The sequence below is a fragment of the Protopterus annectens genome, chromosome 13.part0, assembly GCF_019279795.1.
Source record: "Protopterus annectens isolate FY-2018-M chromosome 13.part0, PAN1.0, whole genome shotgun sequence".
NCBI lineage: Eukaryota > Metazoa > Chordata > Ceratodontiformes > Protopteridae > Protopterus > Protopterus annectens.
Genome location: NC_056747.1, coordinates 398802785 through 398824561, shown reverse-complemented (window position 1 = coordinate 398824561; position 21777 = coordinate 398802785). Strand labels below are relative to the sequence as shown.

At 38.7% G+C, this 21777-nt stretch overlaps 1 protein-coding gene across 2 annotated transcripts in view; it reads right to left on the bottom strand.

Moving 5' to 3' along the window:
• The window catches only part of LOC122787364 (beta-1,3-galactosyl-O-glycosyl-glycoprotein beta-1,6-N-acetylglucosaminyltransferase-like), a 390992-nt gene that overhangs the window by 140589 nt on the left and 228626 nt on the right, over nucleotides 1-21777 (bottom strand). The gene's annotated exons all lie outside the window — the stretch shown is intronic.

Genomic DNA, 21777 nt, shown 5'->3' with positions numbered 1-21777 from the left:
CAGGTGTTGCATGTTGTTTCATGTGTCACATGGCACACATATGCCCATAATGGAATACATAGCAGCTGTGGATGGCTTATTATACTCCACATGTGCTGATTAATACCAAGTGCTACACCTAGGTCAAGGACAGACTTAGAGTCATAGTGATGCCAAATATCTCCATGCCTGTGGGACATATGCACATATCAGAGGTGGTGCAGTTACCAGATGCTGTCTAGACTGAGGTCTTTTTGTGTAGCCTGGGGATCTCCATCTAACATTGGTGAGGCTGGGGCTTTGACCTGTCCTGCATCATGCTTTTCATATGTAGGGGATGTGTGTGTGGCCTCCAGTTAGTTTTACTGACAGTGACACTGTATCACACTGCGCCACATGCATGGTGCCCATCACCATGAGTAACAAGCGACCTGCTGACATCAGGCATGTGCTGTCCCTTTGTGTTGGAACCCCACCAGTAGAACATGTGAAAGGAAAACAAATGCTATCCAGTAATACATGGAATCCCCACCCCCAGCAAGAAGCAGTTATATGACAAAGAATGAGAGTACTGTATGGATACCTATATAACATGTTGTGCAGAGTGTTTCAGTTGCAGACTGAAGGAAGCTGAGCTGGTGGTAGTTGTGTACCTTGGATTTATGTTGATAGATTGACAATTCTAACCAGATGCCAATCCATGAAAAAGCATCTGAAATAACTTTTGGTAAATCTTGGCTATTGGTTATTTTAGCAGAGAGACAAGCCCCGCCCGATGCAACCTCCATGTGGAGAGGAATACGCCCCCCCCCCCAGTATATACTTACTTTAAAGTTGCTCAACAGTAGAGAAAAAAATAAAACTCTACCATCAGCAAAAGAGTTTTCAGACATTTTTGTTCCATGGATTGTCAATAGTTTAAATGGCTGTCAGTCCACCGATATGCTACCATGCACCTTTTAAGACAGTATTTCTGTAGTTCAGTAAACACAGATGCACACCTATATAACAGTCACTATTGAGTTTTCTTCATGAGATTTTTCATAGTTTAGACTGGCTCTTGATTTAACCACTGGAATGTGGACTTTTGTTGCTAATGGTTCTGTGCTAGAGTTTAGTCTTAACACCAGATCTTATCAATTTTAAGTTGTTCTCCCAGATTTCAATTCATTCTGCTATAGCAATTTCACTGTACTTTTGTCTGACACACTAGTTATATAGTACTCATTTTAAATACAAACCTTGCCCACAGCAAACTCAATTCCATTACATTGATCCAGTACATGGTATAATTGTCTAATTCCTCAGCTTATTTTCAACACCAGAACAGTAACTGGAAGTTCCCAGTCAAATAATATGAGGTGGTGACAGTTGCTACTTAGACCAGAAAGAAGGCTGTAGTGTTGGAGAATACTTATCAGGTAGGTGTGTGTGTGTGTGTAAGAATTTTTTTTCAAAATACAATTAAAGTGGTCAAGTGAGCATCAGAAGGTACTGAAATTCAAATGTCTGAAGAGCTAGGCCAAAGACTCTGCTTAGTGAGGTGCTCAGTATGAAGCATATTCTTGGCAGTGGATGGTATATGTCCATACCCAGGGCAACAGTGCCTATTTCCTACATGTTTTTGATGCCAGTCTGCATTTAGTGTGGATTTGTATTCACATTTATGTGCCTTCTTTACACTTCAGTCTGACTTGAGAGATCATACCCATGAGAGATCATACCCATGGTGGCCATTACATTTTAAACAATTGATTTGTTGAATTAGAGTTGATCCAGGGACCATAATCTCTGCCCACCATATTTCACAAGGAGAATGTGTTTTTTTGTCATGCTCATAGCCATACCTGCTGCATGAGGATTTCCCTGTGCCCTGCCTCATGTGCTTGTCATGAATGGCAGAGACTTTTTGACTTATTTTTACTCTGTTTTCGACTGTAGTTTAATCGTCTCACAAGTCACTCCATACATTGCACTCTTCACACACACTTTCATTTGTGACAGTGAAACTTCATTCACTCTGCAAACACCAATCACTTTAGATGGCATAGCAGCTAACTTTACAAGTAATGTGTCCCTTGCCCGATCATTTCTGATACCGTTCAGTATTGCATGGTATCAGAAACGATACTGTGCAATACTGCATGATATGAAAAATGAAAGGACCATGCAGTACTGCATTTCATACTAATAAATCATGCAGATTCACAGTATTTGGCTTAATTATTTGTTAATTCAGTTGCAGAAGCATCAAACATTCAGTGAAACCACATGGGCTTATGCCCTTATAAACAGCAACAGGGATGGGGTTTCATAATGATTAAGGCATATACCTTACAGACATAAGGTACAGGCTTTATTCTCACATTTCAAAGGAAAATGGCTAGGCTTAAAATGGTCTGCAAGGGCAGGTAGCCTAATAGTTATATATGAACCTATGAACAAAAAAGAAATTCTTTGCTGGCTTACTGCAGCCCTGAGATTTTACTCTCATTGCAGAATGTTTCTCCCTCTCAAACCACAAAGTACTATAAACTTCTGGGGTTCTCTGCCTTGGACATGCAGAAACATAGTGCACTGTACCTGTCAGGCTTCTTAGATATTCTGCTTACAGTCATGGATAATAGGAGTTTCTGGAATCACAGTTTCCATTTCTCAAACAAATTACCCTGAAGACTTATCTTCATTTACTTCTGATAGCATGAAATATTTAGAGATTCGGGATCACCTAAATAACAAGACAGAGACTAGATGCATGCAACCAGCTATATCATTATGTACTTCACTTGGTGCAGATATGCAGGATGCCATACCACATGATATACATCCTAATCCCCGGCATAGACTAGAAATGCCATCTTCTTAAAGCTGTACTGCTGGCAGACAGGTTCAGTGAAAACTTCTCCCCTCTGTCCTCCCAAACAGTAAATCAGGACATCCCCAGCACCTGCCCCCCCTTCCCTTATCTCTAGGGAGTAAGTCATCACTGCCCTTTCAAAGGCAAAAAATACATCCTCCATGAGACCCAATAACACCCCAGGCTGCAACCTACATGAAGTAGGCAGGAACTTGCAGCACCATTAGGCACCCTATTCAACCAAAGCCTGAGTACCGGCTTCAACCCATCCGAGAGGAGGACAGCCACTGTCATCCCTTTGCACAAAGGTGGAGCGTCCACTGATCTAGGAAATTATAGACCCATCAGCCTAACTAGCCTGATCTGCAAGGCCATGGAACGTATTATCATGGACCTCATTAACGAGGACATTTGCAACCTCTAAACACTTGATGCCACACAGTTTGGCTTCATCAAGGGAAGGTCATGCCTGGTAAACTTGGTCACCTTCTTTGAGACAGTCATCAAAGCCATAGACAAGGGGAAGATGTGCACACCTCTTACTTTGACCTGGCCAAAGCCTTCTATACTATTCCCCACTTGACTATAATAGATAAACTCTCTCATCTAGGCATCAAACGTTATGTTACCAGATGGGTAGCTAACTGGCTCACTGATAGAACCCACCTAGTCAAAATTGTGGAAGCCACCTCAAGCAGCAGACCCATAACAAATGGTGTACCCCAGGGATCGGTCTTGGGGCCTCTTTTGTTTGGAATATACTTTTCTTAGGTTCAGGCCAAAACCAGTGGGCTATGGCTGACCAGCTTTGCAGATGACTGCAAGATGGGCTTTGTCATCAATTCCCCTAGTGATCTTGACACCCTCCAAGAGGGTCTCACCCAAACAAAGGACTGGTGCCAGACACATGGCCTCAAACTGAATGCCAAAATATGCATCATCACCTTTGGGGAAAGTGATGTCCCCACAAATTATCACATTTATAACAAGGACCTAAGCACACAATCAGTTGTGAGGGACTTGGGCACCCAGGTTGATAGCAAACTGAATTTTGACCACTATATTGCCTCCATTGTATGAAAAGCTTTGTACATGGCCCACCTTATTAGGAAGGATATCTCATTCAGGGACAAGGAGGTCATAACACCCCTGTATTATTCCCTTATCGACTACAACACCCTTTTCGGCATGTACCTCACAAAGCACATGCAGCAGCTGGAGAGACCACAGAGGTTCCTCATGAGGAGAATCCAGACCCTCAATCATCTGCCCTACATAGACAGGCTAAAAGCCCTGTCCCTCTAATCAGTCTCATACAGATTCCTCAGAGGTGACGTCTGTCTGGCATACAAAGCAATCTCATGCCCTGCCTTGATGGGACTGCTGCATATCCGCAAGTCAAGCTCCACTCAAGTAACCCGCATGCGCGACCTTAACCTGCTCTGTGACATCAATAGGACTTGTTGGTGAGACCGATTTATGTCCCAGAGACTCCCCCTTCTGTGGAATAGGCTCCACCTCCACATCAAGCAGAGTGCCTCATTAACACTTTTTAAGCACAACCTGGATAACTGGATGGGGAACAGAAAATACACCCCTGGGATTCCACCTGTGTCCCTGCTGGACAGGGGCATCAGGTGCTGACTTGTTGGAACATGGGCTAAATTTTTGGCTAGGCTTGTAAGGGCCTCAGGCCAATAGTCTAGTAACTTCCTATGTTCCTATGATCCTATACACATGTTATATCATCTAGTCCTCAGGCCATGCTAAGATGCACTCCTAAATGTACTAAAAAATAAAATACCTACATATATATCTTTCCACCTGAAAACTATAGATCACATCTACAGCTGAAGACTAACACTTAACAGCATTTTTGAGGAAGTGGCATGGGGGCTTCACATTTTTGGGGAGGAGGGTGGGGAGCAAGCCCACCCTACTTTCTCTTACATAAATAATAAGTCTAACTCTGGAAGAAAGTTAAATCCAACTTGATGAGCATTTTAAGGCAGTCACTCAAATCATGAAGCACTAAGATTAGCTAGCAGTGCTGATGTATCCAGCTTGCACCTAACACGGTGAATAGTACTGGTTTAATTAACTGCTTATGTACCCAGCATGCACCTAACATGGTGAATAGTACTGGTTTAATTAACAGCTTATGTACCCAGCATGCAACTAACATGGTGAATAGTACCTGTTTAATTAACAGCTTATGTACCCAGCATGCACCTAACATGATAAATAGTACTGGTTTAATTAACAGCTTATGTACCCAGCATGCACCTAACACGGTGAATAGTACTGGTTTAATTAACAACTTATGTACCCAGCATGCACCTAACAGGATGAATAATACTGGTTTAATTAACAGCTTATGTCTGACAATTTATCCAGGACAAAATAAACTTGGCTTAAAAGCATTTGAAATGCAGTAATAAGTGCCGTTTAGCATGCACCTGCAGTATTTTAGGGACACTCCCTAACTGTACTAGGGTACCTATTCCAAGAACAGGAGAGCTTTACTTAGGCACACTTTTCAAGACATGTATGTTTTAAAGTCTCAGCTGCCCCAATATATATACCCCAACAGAAAGGAGAAAATAGCAGCCTTTCATGAATGTAAGTGTCAAGGTGCTAAACCAGCATTTCTCAAATGGTGGGACCACCCTTCTAGGGAGGCCTAACTCTGTATTGAAAGGGCCCAAGCAAGGATGTAGGTAAGCATACTCACTGTACTGACATGTGTCCAGTTTTTCTGAGCAGCTCATGCTAATGTCAGCACTAAAAAAGCACAAACTGTTTAGAACTGAGTAAATGAATATTCACAGTATAGCAGTTCACAAACAATTCTTGTGCCAAATGAATACATCTCTATAACTAGTTTTGTATGGCAGTTAATTGTAACAGTTGAAAAGAAAGTACATCTTTCCATGTATCTTGGGGTAACATTTTGAGGGGCGAGTACATTTCTACACTGACAAGTGGATACTGGAAGCAGCAACATTAGGTCTGAGTACAAAATGTAAATCTCTGGCTACACCCCTGGGCTCAAGCATATCTCTCAACTGTCCAGATTTTTGCCTCATAATTTTGGTCTGTTCCTCATAAAATTTGTAGTTTCCTGGCAACTCACTGAGGGCTGAAGTCATTAAATAATGAGGTACATTTAGGTTTCAGACTGCATATCTTCCAGAAAATGCATGTTAACACAAATCCTGCTAGTTTAGCAACTTTCTAAGTTTATAAGAGCAATATTTAAAACCTGTCCCCGTTTTGGGGCCTTTTCCCCCAATTATTTTAGGATTTGTCCAGATTTCTTGCACTAAAAAGGCATGGGCCCAAGCAAGTAATAAAATGTGATAAAGTTAAAATTTTGACCATTTGGCATTATATGTATGTGGCATTGGGCTCAGTGCAGACGGAAAACAGTCAATGAAATGTGTAGTTGGACATTAATAGTAAGAGAATAATGCTGCAGTAAGCCAGATCTTGGTTATTTCAGTTGCTTTCTGTGTTTCAGGGGATTTATATTGTATGAGGAGGTCCAAATTATTTATTTATATCTAGAGGAAGCTTAAGAACATTTGATGACAATGGCGCATTGCAGCAGAATCAAGAGAGAGATTATGTGCTAGAATTTCATAAGTGATCTTGCTGCAGTTAAACTCTGGCAAAAAACAGCATCAACAGTGCAACAGTTACAACACAAAAATAACATGAGAAAGTATGCAGTACACATGTCAGAGGATTTGGCAGTGCAAAACAGCACATAAATGGCAGCAAGCAGTACAATGCAATGGAGTCAGGGGTACTAGGAAAATGATACGTAATTCCAGGAAGAAATGTGCTTGTAAACAAACCTGCTAAGAAGCAGAAACAACATGGAAAACAGCAGAAAGTCTGTGGTAACTGGAGATGCATGCAGCAAAATTATAAAGAAATGTACGAGTGATGATGTTGAGAGTACTCTGCAAGTAGCAGTGACAAGATTTTCAAAGTCAAGACTTCGGGAAATTCTGAAAGAACAGTTTGAACAGTCAGCTGCAAATTTAAAATGGCATTTGGGGGTGTTCAGTACATGTATGATCCCTTTTTCCACAATGACTCCCTGTAATCCTTTCCTGTACTTGTAGAAAACTCGAGTTGTTGTCTCTGGTACCCCATGATTACTTCCACAGCCTCATCTTTCTCATGTCCTACTAATATTGTCCTTTGCACTCAATATATTCTACTAAATAAATGTTGTCCATCCTGGCATGCTTATTGTTTCAGTCAGTGTCATAAGTGTGTGATGTAGAACCATGTATAGGGTAACCAGCATACATGTACACAACAGCAGAGGTCATAATACAGCCTATTTCTTGCATAGTGAAAGTAAGTAATCTACCTGTACTGTGGGTTATGTTCTTCTCTGTCCTAACGTCAAAATGCTGTCTGTGTTTATAGTAGACAGTATGCACCATGGAAATATAAATACAGCAGTGTAAATAATAAAGTGAGCAGTGAGTCACACACATGGTACTAAAAATAATTTAAGGGTTTATGGTCAATAAATGTCATTAGAACACAGGATACAATGAAGTAAGTGAGTAAGAGCACGTACATCATGATCTCTTGGAAGTTAAATTCTTTCTTTTTGTCAGTAATTACATGAGGCAGATTTGTAACTAAGGTAACACTAAAGCTCCACTCCAGTACAGTGTCACACTCAGCAGTAACTTGCCAAGTTCTGACACAGACCGCTTCATGCCAGCTCAGACCAGATTACTTAGCAGAGAAATATGAGACTTTGAATTCCGCAGGCTCACAGCATAACTGCTGGTCTCAGATTTCACGTCGGATGGCTTTTGTTGAAAATATGTATCACCGTTTACAGAATGTTACTTCACATCTCTCCGACAAGCTAATACCACAGTAAGCAAGACATTTTCTGCAACCCTTGTGTAACTGCAGTACTTGTTACAGAAAGAAGAGAATCGGAGACCATGAAGACAGCCTGTGCTGGAGCTTTAGAGGATGTGGCTTTCATCAGACAGGAGCACCAAACAAGCCAAAGAGAATACATGAAAAACAGGAAGCAGTTTTGGCCTACTCCTTTGTTAAAGGAATAAAGTCAGATTATTGGCCTGTCTGGGTAGTGCGTGACTATAAAATAGTAATAGTAGAAGATAGCTATGACAAGGGAGACATATGAACTGTTTCATCCTCTTTTTGTATGCTCCAGTGATTTGCTTGAAAAAAACAGTTTGTTTTTTAACCAGATAGATTCACTGAACAAAAATACACACCCAAGACAATAACCCACTCCCATTACCAGCACTTTTCTTATTCATTGCAACATCTGACCTTTAAAAGCTTTGCTGTTTTCCTGTCTGTTTTTGCATTTATTTACTTTTTTCACTCTTCCACATATCTGCTTGTATTATACTTTTCACTAATGAACAGGATGATTTTCTGTCAACATTGTGACATTCTTATCACAAACAGTAAATGATACTAATGCATTTACAGGGGAAGCACTTACCATGTTGCCACAAGGGGGAACTGCTTCCTAAATAATGTTCAAGTGAAGCTGCTTTAACTCAGTAGGGCATAGGATTCTTACAGCCCTGTGACAAGTATCCAGCTACATTTTACATATTGCTGCATCTCAGGCATTAATAAAAGATAGGTGTGCTGCTATTTGTATACAGACAAACTACTGCATCTAAGAGACTAACATGATATTCCAATTTTATTATATCGCCCTTGCTGTAAGTAATACACACATTTTATATATATATATATATATATATATATATATATATATATATATATATATATATATATATATATATATATATATATATATATATATATATATATAAACAATGGCAGGGCACCTGACTAGCATTTCTGGATGGTAATGTGATGAAGGCACAGGGAAAGTAATATTTATTTATCTGCCTACTGAAACGGATTTCTTGTTGCAGGGATTTTGGTATTAATTTGCCTTCATTGCCTTATTTTTATCATAGTCCCTAATAGTAGGTAGAAACCCTTTATCTTTATTTTGCTTTTGTTTACTGGGAAAGTCCAAGTAGGTTTAGCAAAACTTTTCTGCAGAATCCCAGGAGAAAGCCTCCTCACATTTTGCAAATCAGTAAGATTACACCTATGTAATTAAAATAGGACTGTCATCTTACTGTCTCAATATGCAGGTATTAACAGAGTAAAGATATTTAAACAGTGGATATTTACAATGCACACAGATATAAATAAAAAGCATATATAATATATACAAGAAGACTTTTTTGAGTTGATATCATTGTAGAACAGAATTTTCTATTTTTTGGTGACATAATATAGCATAAAACTAAAAATAAATTCCAGCAGGTGATATAGAACGTTAAAAACTAACAAAAACATTCTACACAAAATGATACCATGGACAAATAAATTGAGCACTTTAGTTCTTGTAATTTAGAACTTTCTCAGAATGAATTAATACAAAATGAAAACATGTTTTTTAAGCATTACACCATAGTCATATAACTATGGGAGGTTGGCATAATGGTTAAGGTGTTTACCTTACAGAGACAAGGTGTTGGGTTTGATTCTAACATGGGGTAATTGGCTAGGTTTAAAAATGGCCCACAAGGGCAGTTAGCCAAGTACTAATTTATGTGGTTGAGGGTTGGCATAATGGTTAAGGTGTTTACCTGACAAATACAAGGTACAGGGTTTGATTCTTACCTATGAAGGGAAATTGGTTAGGCTAACAATAGCTTGCAAGGACAGCAAGCCTAGTACTTACCTATGAACCTATTACTATCCAATCAGATACAAATAATGACATTAAATGTCCCCCTGCTTTAAATTTAGTATAACAGTATATATATATATATATATATATATATATATATATATATATATATATATATATATATTTGCTGTTGTTGTTTGTCTTTTGGCTTTTCCTGGTAAGGGGTCACCACAGCGGAACTCCGGTCCACTAATGATTGGCAGTAGATTTTTACAAAACGCCGAGGTGCCAGCTCGACGCCCAACCTTCAGCGAAGGCACGCCCATTTATGCACGTAAATAGTATATTTGTATGAAAAATAATTACAGTCTGTGTTAGTAAAAAAAATATGCTAATGTGCTCATTGAGATTTAGCTCATTATCAGCCTTCAGTCTAATCTGCCTTTCAGCTTCTTTACATTCTAACCACACATTAAAATCACCTCCAATATCAGTTTTACTTTTGCTAAATAAACCACACCTTTGGAATTACAATTGTTTTTGATAACACAAATGAGTGTTTCCCCACCAAGATTAAATGAGTGTTTCCCCACTAAGATTAAATGAGTGTTTCCCCACTAAGATTAAATGAGTTTCCCCACTAAGATATATAGGAAGTATATATTTGTAAACATTTATCTTCTCTGGCAGAGTCAACACACATTTCACATGACAATTAATGTAATAAAGGGACAGTTCTTCAGGCTCAGTAGATTAACTAGAGGTTGTTGTTTTGTCTTTTGTCTTTTCCCGATAAGGGGTCGCCACAGCGGAACTCCAGTCCGCTAATGATTGGCAGTAGATTTTTACGAAACGCCGAGGTGCCAGCTCGATGCCCAACCTTAAACGAAGGCACCCCCATTTACGCACGCATGTCTTTCGAATGCTACCCAACCACGGGGAGGACATGCAGACTCCACACAGAAGGCACTCCCAAGCCGAGAATTGAACGGGAGAACCTCTTGCTGTGAGGTAACAATGCTACCGCCGTACCACCACGGCATAGTAGATTAACTAGAGGTGATGAAACATATTTCAGATGCTAGTAATCTGAAGGAATTATTTATTGGCAGGGGCTATGAAGCTAGGTTTGTAAAACGAATCATGATAGAAGTGCATTCATTGAGACTGTATAAAGTTAAATCCATTTTAAGAAATGATTTAGAAAACAGCTTTCATATAAACAAAGTGAATCAGAATAGTGATTTGGTAATTCAAAGTTCTTATGTCAGAACCTTTCTTTTTCAATTTGTAATGATATGGATGTTATAGAGGAAGTGTTAATAGATAACTGGAAAATTATTTTAGGGAACAAAGGCTTATCTAAAGTATTAGGGGAAATACCACTTTTACTTATAAGAAGGTCAACAGCATTAAAGCAATTGTAGAAAGGTCACGATCTAATAAAATCGAAAAGCAGACCATTTGGTACAAGCATAACCAATGTAAATATTGTAGATTTATTAGTGACACTTCCAATCTATATATAAAATAATTTGATGAACACATTTGGTCATAGGGAAGTTCCGATTGTAATGCCAAACGTGTGGTTTATTTAGCAATATGTGGAACATGTTACAGCCATTATGTGGGTAAAACCATAAGAAAATTATTTAGAAAAATTTATGAACAGGTGACAGCAATTAAAAACAAAGATTTTTAGTAATGCTTTAGCTAAACATATAGAAATTTGTCATCATTTTAAGAAATTCTATTTTTTGTATTACATTCTGTCAGTCTGAGTGATTTTGTAGGTGATTTTAATGTGCGGTTAGTCTGTAAAGAAGCGGAATGGCAAATTAGACTGAAGGCTGGTCTCCATGAGCACATTAACATAAAATGTTTTATTAGCAGAAATACTATAATTATTATTTTTTATACAAATACACTATGTACATGTACATGTATTTGATATATACTATTTTAGTAAATTTGCACCAGAGGGACATTCAATATCATTACCATCATCTGACTGGGTAACAATGTCATATGGCTATGATGTAACGTTTACAAAACATGGTTTCATTTTGAATTAATTCATTCTGAGGACATTATAAAATTAAGAGCATGAAAGTGTTTGATCTATTTGTCCTTGGCACAATTTTTTGTAGAACTTTTTTTTTTGAATATACCACAAGCCGTACATGTTTGAGGAAATAAAAGATGACTTCCCTCTTTGAGACATTATTCCAATGGTTATTATTATTTCTGCACTTTGCTGAACATTTCTTCAATGTTATCTCACAGACAAAACATACAGCTCTGAAATCAAGAATATCTGCAACACACATCTAGTTCATACCACTCAACCTTTAAACACAATAAATCTTGAAAAAGACAAAAATAATGGACTGACAAAAGTTCACATTCTTATAAACTTAGAAAGTTGCTAAAATAACAGGTTTTGCATTAGCGTTCATTTTCTGAAGGATACGAAGTCCCACAAATTTTAAGAGGAACAGAACAAAAACACTGAGGCAAAAATCTGGAGAGCTGAGAGGTCTGCCTCTAGTTGTAGCAAGTATTCCCACTAACTTCCAAAGGGACATGGCACTGTGAGATTTACAGATGAAATACTTGTATGCCTGCTGCTGTATTACTATGTCCTCAAACCTCAAGTGCCCATCTCCTCCAAAAAAGGAATCAGATAAGTCATTGGTAAAGGCCATCATTCAGACAACCATCTGAGTTTTCTACTTTAACCCTAGCTTTCACTAACCCTTAGGCAGTTTGGGTGAGCAGAACTGCTACAATGCAGATGCCCTAGCTTACACAATTCTGCATATGCCCAATGTCTGTTATAGTGTGTGAATGCACTGCTTAGTGGGTGCTCACTCTTACCTCCCCAGCCAGCCCCTCTAGTGCCCAGATGTCAAATCTGCCCACATCACTTGGGTGTCATTACTCTCTCCTCCTTCACCAAGGATCTAGGCATCGTATGACTTTGTCCCTTAACTTCTTCAAAAAAATTGCTACTGCACAGAAATGTGTTATGATTCTGTCATTTGGGAAGGCCAGTTATTGGTGGGCAAGATGTTGAGACTCTGACGGCTGTAGCCACCTTCTGGTATCTGAAAGTACAAACTCTCAGAAATCACTTGTTTGCTCAAATTAGGGTGAAAGTAATGAATGTGTCAGACTACTGGATAATTTTGGGGGGAGTTTCTCCCTTCCCCAATTATGTAACTGTGCAGAAGTCTGGGCTGTGAACAGGGCTTCTCAGTATGTGCAGTATGCAAAAATGACACTGTAAAACAAACTGGAGAGGAGGAATGTATCCTTTATCATGGCAGCCAGGTCAGGATTTGCCTATTTGTGGTAACTTCAGCAAATGTAGATGGTCAACATTGTGCTGCAAAAAACACCTGATATGTTCGTTATGGTCTAAGCATTCTCAAAATATCAGCAAACCAAATGGAAAAAAATAAGGTGAAATTGTTATTGTATTGAAAAAGAATGGTTGCACAAAAATGTCTCAGTGTAAAACTGAAGTTCACTTCACGGCCTCTGATTTTAAACTTGATAGGATAAGCCCTAATGACTCGTATGGATTCAAGATGATCTTCTTGCATGGAATTGTTGATTTTGCTGAGGGTTATTGCCAAATCAGCAGGTTGATGACATCATTAACACAGTCCCTCAAAGCATTTGAATTGAGCCTTTGACATCTGTAATAATTCCAGATGAAGTTTGCCTTTTAAGTTTAGAATTGGAGGCAACACTCTTCATGTCAATTATCTAAAAGTGCATTTTTTTACAGCTATATCTGCTTTTATTTGTGCTGATAGTGCTCTTAATTAGTTTTGGCACATTATGAAACTGTAAATCTAGAAAAAAAAAGTTTTCAATACTACTTCTAGTATTTTCTGCAACTTCAAACTCAGAGAAGATGCCTGCAATCGGAGAGGAGAACATGCAAGATAAAGCATATGTACAATGCTTTACATAACAAAAAAGTGTAGGAGCTTGATTTAAAATATCATAAAACATTTTAGTATTATAGACCTGCATCAGATAAGGGTTTATTGTCAATACACTATTTTGGAAGCACATTTTCTGTCAAGCATATGTTTATTCTATTTATTGGGGAATGTGGGAAAACAAATGCAGTTGTGTTACAACTTCCCTCCCCACCTTACATTTGTCAGTATCCGATTTAGAAATGGAAAATACAGAATCTGGGGTGTTTTAACACCACTGCTATGTGCCCCTACTTTTATGGTTTCAGAATAAACCTTTAAAGATACATTAGCAAATACATTTTTTAGCAAAACTGCCATTTTTGAAATAAATTGAAATGTTATTACTCCATCAACATGGTGTTCTACCCACGTTACTTCATTGTCTCCAGCTTTATGTAAGTGTTATACCCTATCCTAGTTCATGTTTAATGTGTGACTTTAATGCTATTTTCCCACCCCACCTGTTCAAGAGTGTAGATATTTTTAAATGTCAGAAATATGCCTACAGAAAGATTCATTATCAATAACTGCATAGGATCTAGACTGTAAAAGACCTTGTTTTCTACAAAAATAAAGTGAAGATTGTCCTTCTCTTTTGGGCCCTCAGCTATGAGTTTTAATGTTCAGAGGTTGAGCAGTATGCTGGCCAGAACAGAACAAAAATAAGTGCATACAGAGTAAAATCAGATGTGGCAAGAACTAATATACCAGAATGCAAGGTACAAAATATTGAATAAGGTGGAATGCACACAGAATGTGCCTAACGGTCAGGCCATAATTCTGGGATGCTGCATAAAAATGAAATGCTTGCCCAAGCCACACCTCTTAAAGAAAGTGAATGTGACATTCTCAGCTATGCACGACCCAAGTTAGTTATAACCGGTACTGGTGACATTCTTTCTCCTGACAACCAAGCATAGGATGTTTATAAAAGACTGCTTGTCTTAGATTTTATGGCAGCCTGTTTAACACCACCTTCTTTCTCTGTATATTTGCCTGTATTATAGTTTCCTTTTAAGACAGGAACATTAGGCATGTGTATTCCACCTCACACACAGCACACACACTTGTGTGAGATTTTCTCTTTGAAATCCCTAGAAGATATCTAGCTGTAATGCTTTCCTTGGTCCCAGAAAATACTACCTTTTTAACTATCAGAATGGTGCAAACTGTACATTTCTAACTTATTTAATATCCCTGAACTTTAAGCTCATCTCAGGTGGCACTTTGGTGCATTATCTAAACAGCAACCAGATTAAACATTTATTTATTTACACACTCATCTGATGATTTTTTTCCACATTTCTTTTGCACCTTTTTGTTATGTGCAATACTTAAGTGCAGGTGTGAAAAGGAGCACTGGTTCAGGGGAGACATCTAGCGGATGGAAAAATGACTTCAGAAGAGGTGAGGACCCAAAGACATGGGGAAAGACACATCATAGTTCCTGGATGGTCTCCCTTCAACGGTTCTAAAAGCAAACAGTGGCTAATCCAATGAGGTGTCTCGGAACTAGAGATAAGAAATAGTGGTATCAATGCTCAAAAAGGGGGATGAGAAGTAATCCTGGAAGATGTAAATTAGCCAGTATCATTTTGGCACTTCGGGAGCTAATGGAAAAAATTCTGAGAATTAGAACAGTCTTACAAGACAATAACTATACGACTGAAAAACCAGTATGGATTCTCTGCTAATTTCTAATAACCAGTGGATGCATTACAGCTAATGTAACGTCCATCTGGCCTGAGAGGAATCAATAAATATACAGTCCTTAATTTGGTCCAGCATAAAAGGATAATAGCAAAACAAATGTGGGGGAGGGAGATGAAGTATGGCTTAAAATGGCAAAAATCACAGATAGCTGGCTAAAGGGAGGTACCAAAGAGTGACAGTAAAAGGAACATCTCAAAGCAAAGGGAGACAACCAATGGGTACCATAAGGATTAGTGCTAGGGGTTGCAAGGGTTAACATGTATGTGTCTGGTATCACAACCAGCATGGAGAGCAAAAGTCAGACAAGATGTTGTTACAGCTTTGGCAGTTATACAGGATATGGGCAGTAAAACAAGATATAGCAGAAAACTGGGACCTGTCAGAGAACTGGCACCTGGTATTCATTGCCAATAGGAGCAAGCTGCTTCACTTTGGAAATGCTAAACCTAGGGTGGAATGTGAATTAGAGGTAGTTAGACTGAGGAGCACAGGGGCAAGATCAGGCACTAGATTTCTATACTGTGAGGAAGATTTAACAAGAGGAAAGGGATACGGCAGTTGTGGAGCTAACAGGAGGATGTGGCACTGTAGTTCTACAGAGCATTAGTACAGCCACATAGCATTAGTGCAGCCACATGTGGACTGCTGCATGTAGTTCTTGAGGCCTCATAATGGAAAACTAAACTAAGAATTGTACAGGAGTTGAAAAGGAAAATAACCAGAATGATGATAGGGAGTGACATAGCCACTGGAAGAATGGAGATGAGCACATAAATTAAAAGAGGCTCGAACAGGAAGAAGGGGTAGATAAATAGTTACCATACTGAAGGGACCAGGTTAGTTATGAAGAAGCTGTAATACACAAAGTGGGTGTTAAATAAGTAAAATGAGTTGTTAATATTGTGCTGCTTAAAAGACAATATGATGATTCATAAAAGTGTAAGATAAAGAGGGAGGAGAGACTCGAGGGGGAATGACAACACTAAGGCATTATCTACAATAGATAGACAAATATGGCAAGATTTCTGCAAGCACAACTTTAAGTCCATAGAAAATGATTCATAAATGCCAGAAAAAAAAACTTTGGCATATTAACAAGACTACCCCAAGAAACATATACTACCCTTGGGGTATGATAGCTTCTGGAGACTGTAATAAAGCTTACATAGTTGGTCCAGCAGAATAGCTGCATGCACATAAAGAAATCTGTCTCCTAAAAATGAGTTGCTCTGTCTCTGTACAGTTTTCTGGTGTGATACATACTCTTCACCAAGCTGCACATTGTTCTGGAACCTTCATCTCCTGTAGTCTGTCACCTGAACTGCTTTCTGACTCCAGGGGGACACTAAATAATTACTTTTCCAGTGCACAATAAATATGACATGTAAACAAGAGTAACACTACAGACGCAACTTTTTCTAAGAAGATAATTCAAATTAATTAGGAGAATCTTCTGTACACTTGTAAAAACAAAAAAGTGTTTCCTAAGCAGCCAGTGGTCTAAAGTGACAAAATATGGAGGAATGCTTAGGCAGACAGGGTGTACAGTAGCAATATGTTTAAGGATGACACACCAGTAGCACTGAAAATGGGAGGGACAGAGGCATACACAGTCTGATAAGATAAGCCATGAGAGCTGCTAGGAAAGTGATAGTAGGCTCTAGCCAATAGAAGCAATAGGCACTCAATGCAGTACAACGTTTAAAGCAAGTAATTCAACAGAAGGGTGTTTTCTCAGTAACATGGCCATATGTTTACACTTTTAATTTATCTACTTTAGCCTGTGCTATTTAGCTGTTAGACAGACAGCTGAAGAAAGAAAAGAGATTTTATCCCTGTACTGTCCACTTCATTTACTGGGAACAACCATGTTAAGATGCAGAATGCCATTTCAAGGGCATTCTACATAAATAAGTTGAATTACTTTTATATCTAGATGGCCAAAACTACTAAGATATTGTGCATAATGGAAAAGCATTTTATAAGACACAAGATGTGGTAGGAATAAAGACATACAAATTGATAAACTGTGCATAGGTTCTGTATTTTATCCTCAAACACAACAGATTGTGGATATATTTAGAAAAAAACATATGCAAAACAGCTTGGCTCCACAAAAAGGAAAGATAAGTTGTGCAAGTAACATCCAGGTAACTTCAGATACTGAAATTAGATTAGATTAATGTAATCAATTAAATTAATTGATTAATTTAAAATTAGATGAAAGAATACTACACAAACGGAACCTAAGCAAAGCACATGGAGGAGACAGAATTAATAATAATGACCTGAGAGCATATTTCACTGTAAACTTACAGTACCATTACATCAGTTATTTCACTAGCTCATGGAAGTATGGAAATATTCCTCAAAATTGTAGGCATATGCTTTTTAAACCATCTTTAAGGGGAAAGGCAAAAAAGACAAACCCCAGAGTCATACAGACCCAAAGGTCTACTTTCTTGTTAGCAAAATAATGCAAAAGTTATTTTGGATAAATTTTTGTCAGAACTGGAAAGGTTGGTGCTTGAACCATGTATCAGAATGTGCAGGTTGAAACCAGATCTAGAACTACTTCTCACATGATGGTCTATAATAATAACACAACTATAAATAAAATAAGTGTGCTGTAATATAATTTACAGAGACCTATCTGTAGCTTTTGATATTGTCATACACAAAATACTTATTTCATCAATAAATCAAAACAACTAGATATTAATCTTCATAAGATGGATAGCTGTATGGGTTACAAATAAAACATATCAAGCATCACATGGCAATTGTGGAATTCTGTGTTCTAGTCAGGGTGCACTGCAGGGCTCTGTCCTATCAGACAGGTGGAATTCTGTGTTCTAGTTAGGGTGCACTGCAGGGCTCTGTCCTATCAGACAGGTGGAATTCTGGGTTCTAGTCAGGCTACACTGCAGGGCTCTGTCCTATCGGACTTGGAATTTTGGGTTCTAGTCAGGGTGCACTGCAGGGCTCTGTCCTATCAGACAGGTGGAATTCTGGGTTCTAGTCAGGCTGTACTGCAAGGCTCTGTCCCATCGGAGAGATGGAATTCTGGGTTCTAGTCAGGGTGCAGTGCAGGGCTCTGTCCAATCAGACTGGCGGAATTCTGGGTTCTAGTCAGGGTGCACTGGAGGGCTCTGTCATATCGGACTGGTGGAATTCTGGGTTCTAGTCAGGGTATACTGCTGGGCTCTGTCCTATTGGACTGGTGGAATTCTGGGTTCTAGTCAGGATGTACTGCAGGGCTCTGTCCTAGGTCCATACTTATTTAGATTATATCTTTCTGATCTATATTTTTTTATCACAGGTGTTCTATAGTCTTTATGCAAATGACCAGAAAATGAGAAAACTAATTACATCTGTTACAGACAAGGCATGTCTGCAAAAGAACTCGACTAAAACTGACCTTTTGGACACAGGGCAATAACATGCCAATAAAGACATAAGAAGGTAAACACACGGGATTTGGAAGACATAGACTGAAGGGTCAATATTTAATATGGCAAACAGTGATTAAAGTAGTGGATTTCTTTGGGGACCTAGGTACATGGATAGATCCAGCTTTGAGTTTTTCCGATCATATTAACCACAGATAATGGTAGATATAAACTGTAGACAGTACAGGAAATCAGAAATGATGAAATCTTAATTTTAAATTACATTAGACCCACACTACTGCATGAAATAATATGGAAACCTTACAAAAAATATCATGAGTAAATGGGAAAACACAGCGGAACTATGCTAAGGGCATCCATGTATGTGAAAAACCACAGCAGAGCTAGCCACCCAGTAGTAGGAACATTGGCTCAAGATGATTGTCACTACTGAAGTGACACCCTGTCCTCCATGTGCAAAAGTGAGGAAAAAGGGGGTTGTGGATGGGTGCACGTATGGATGTGAACGTTTAAGTTATTCTGAAAGATTAAATATCTGAATATTGACAGCGTCACATATAGATAGTTAAGAGGAAACCTTATTCAAGTATATAGGGCATTTCGAGACAGCTACTTCTGTACATGTTGGGGTTATCAAAGCACAGTAGAGAATCATCAGACAAACTGTGTAGGATATTATATAGGAATGAGAGATGTGCTAGTTGGTTCTCAGACAGAGAATAGATAATGCCTGCAACAGACTAACAAACTGCATTAAACAAGCACTACTTTAAATAGGTTTTAAAAACAATTTGTAAACCTTATTGGATGATTGTTTTGGTATAATGGCAGGTTTAGAAGGGCATTATTGCCCCTGCCCAAAATATTTGTGTGTTGTGTCCATATGTACATACTTATGTGTATATCCAACAGAATATGCCTTGGTCTGCTGATGGTTAAACAGTAATTAACAAGTTCAGAAGTGACTTTTACATGCTTCCTAAGACTGCATACTGAAGTACTACAGCACAAATGTGAACATTTCTGGAAAGATCCTTTTGAAATGTATACATTAATTAATTTCTTGTCATCTGTTGAATCGAAGTAGAAGTGTTAGGCCTCCCTGTGTGGGGGTCATTGTAATGAAAGTAGAATGCGTATTTACAAGCAGTGTTAAAGAGAGTAGCTTCTGCATAATCTTTTCCTGGACAGATAAGCTTCTGAAAACCTTTTCATTTACACATTTCCTTATCTGGAGTATATGAATGTCTCTGTCACCCTAACACAACCATTGTTGTTTTTGACACTTTCACTTAACACTCTAGTCAAACACCAAACAGGTCTGGGGGGTTTCTCCGACATGTCTACACCCTCTATCACATTTACACTCACTGCAATCAGATGCTACTACTTCAGTTTTATTTTGTAACTCAATCACTTGTAGAATCCAAGTATGACATTTATCAACTGAAACCTTTCCATGTTACAGTAGAGTCACTCCACTCCCTCCCTATATCAGACCCTTTACTCTACTGAAGCTGAATGATAAAGTAGATACCATTCAACATTGCTAGTAGACAGAAGCTTTGATTATTCATTGGCATATTCATCAGACACCTTTTTGTTCATATTTATAATCCATGAATATTCACCCGGGAAATTAATTTAGCTTTAAGCTGATAAGATTCACTCCACACACATCTCTTTTTTCCCCAAGGAATTGCACTTTTATTTAACTTTCCATTCAGAATGATCCAATATTCAAGCAGAGACAAAAAGAATCAGACACCCTGGTCTGGTGTGTGTGTGTGTGTGTGTGTGTGTGTGTGTGTGGGGGGGTGTTAGCTTCCAAACGTCTGTTGACCTTATCTTAAATCATTTAAGTCCCATGCATATCTATAATTTCCCCCAGTTCACACAACACAACACACACACACACACACACACACAGTTATGAAACTGTTTCTGTAGTTAGTTAGATTCAGATTCACTTTTATGAAGTTGTATTGACGGGGAGCAGTGGAGTTTTATGTGTTGAGAGCAAGTGATGCTGTTTGGCTTTGCAAGAATAAGGTGAAAACTAGTAGACTGAAAAGAAATTAGCTATGGGACACCCTTTAGGATAGCTGAATTACCACTGGTTTCAACAACTATGTTTTGCCCAGCTGTTCAGAAGATTCTATTGGCAGCTTTATCAGGGAGACATCCCCTCATCTTTGCTGGTGCCTCTCTGATCTTCCTTCCTGTTCTCCTCTGCCACACTCTTGCTAAGAAACATTCTTACACTCTGGTATTGACTCCTGTGTATGGAACCAGCATATGCAGGCCAATTACCCTATTATGATGCTAATGTTTTGGTACGTAGGACATATGATATGCTACATTCATTGTTTGTCCCATGCTGTGTTTGTCCCATGCCAGACTGCATGCTGAGCTCCTGTGAGTACCCTGTTGTTCATTTGGGAGCATCACACAAGTCAATATCAAATTTTAATCTCAACCTGTAACATCCAGCTCCAGACAAGTGAGAAGTGGAGTACCTCAGGATTCAGTCCTGGGACCGCTCGTTTGTTATCTACGTCTCTGAAGTACAGGTCAACACTAAGAGACTCCGGCTAACAAAGTTTGCAGATGACTGCAAACTGGGAGCCGTTATTAGATCCCCAAATTATGTGGATATTCTACAAAAAGGTGTTACAGGAAAAAGATGCTTGGTGCTAGAACCATGGGCTCAAGCTCAGTGCCAAGAAATGTATAGTTATCCCCTTTGGGGAAAAAACATGTACCCGTGAATTACCACATAGGTGGCAGTACACTAAACACTGAATGTGTGATAAGAGACTTAGGGACACAGGTGGACAGTGGTCTCACCTTCGATAACCACATCGCCACAACAGTCAGGAAATCCTTCTATGTGGCACACCTCATCACTAAGGGCTTTTCATCCAGAAAAAAGGAGGTCATTGTCCCACTGTACTTATCCCTCATTAGACCCATTATAGAATACAATGCCCCATTCGGTATGTACCTCTCAAGACATCTGCAACAACTGGAAAGGCTGCAGAAATACCTTACTAAAGAATCACA